Raw genomic sequence first — 1212 nt, 5'->3', positions numbered from 1 at the left:
TCTCTGACCAATCAGCAGTCTGCAGTGTTTTAATCTCACCTTTTGGTATTACCTCAGCTCGCTGGGAACCTCGACGGGGGTCATACCAAAAAACGTACCAGGCACCAGATTTGCCTACTGGAAAACCAAAAAAGGGGAGTAGAGTGGGTACCATCTAAAACCAGGAATCCTAACCGCTAGACCATATGGGACTCACGTGCTGAGCTGAGAACCTCGAAAGAGGTCATACCAAAAAAAGTCCCGGGTACCTGATTTGCCCAACAGAAAACCAGCAAAGGTGAGTCGAGCTGGTACCATCCAGTGGAAAAAGGGGGATTGGATCAGACTGATCTCTCGACAAATCTGGCTAAATGTCTATTTCTTGACTGGGAGTTGAACCGAGGCCGTCTGGGTCAAAACAAGAAATCCTACTGGGACTTGATGTGGAAATGGTCGGCCATGGTTGTTTGAGATGAAGTGGACTCAGACAGAAACATTCAGGTGTCTGTTATTTCAAACACCAACGCTGAGAACGCAGCACACACACATCTTTTCTTGAGGAGCACACTGATCTCTCTACTAATACATACTGGCTAAATGTCCATTCCCATACCGGGAGTTGAACCCGGGCCACCTGGGTGAAAACCAGGAATCCTAACCGCTAGACCATATGGGACTCACACGACCCCAGTCCAGTCATTTACAGTCTACTAAGTGGAACAGGCCGGGCGTTAAAGATTCTGTCATGCACAACGCCCAAATGGGCTGAATTAAATTAAACTAGTCATAAAGAAATGCTGAGGAAAATTTCAAATCAAGATCTGCTTTTATCAGTGGAGTCGTTTGCAAACTAAAGTAAAAACAAACTGAGCTAACGTTAGCAGCAGCTCAGCTGTGAACACCGCAAGGCTAGCTGCACACCAGCTGCTAGCTAGGTTACTTCCAAACGGATTTGTTGTTGATTCTCTCTGACCAATCAGCAGTCTGCAGTGTTTTAATCTCACCTTTTGGTATTACCTCAGCTCGCTGGGAACCTCGACGGGGGTCATACCAAAAAACGTACCAGGCACCAGATTTGCCTACTGGAAAACCAAAAAAGGGGAGTAGAGTGGGTACCGTCTAAAGGGGGATTGGATGAGACTGATCGCTTTGCAAGTCCATGCTGGCTAAATATCTTTTCCCATACCGGGAGTTGAACCCGGGCCACCTGGGTGAAAACCAAAAATCCTAACC

At 46.9% G+C, this 1212-nt stretch overlaps 1 non-coding gene across 1 annotated transcript; it reads right to left on the bottom strand.

Annotated features, from left to right (window-relative positions):
- Positions 1–583: 583 nt before the first annotated feature.
- trnae-uuc lies at positions 584–655 on the bottom strand. Its single transcript has one exon. It is a non-coding gene; the product is annotated as a tRNA-Glu (tRNA).
- Between the last annotated feature and the right edge of the window lie 557 nt (positions 656–1212).

The sequence above is a fragment of the Micropterus dolomieu genome, unplaced genomic scaffold, assembly GCF_021292245.1.
Source record: "Micropterus dolomieu isolate WLL.071019.BEF.003 ecotype Adirondacks unplaced genomic scaffold, ASM2129224v1 contig_9331, whole genome shotgun sequence".
Classification (NCBI taxonomy): domain Eukaryota; kingdom Metazoa; phylum Chordata; class Actinopteri; order Centrarchiformes; family Centrarchidae; genus Micropterus; species Micropterus dolomieu.
This window is presented reverse-complemented; position numbering and strand designations above follow the sequence as displayed.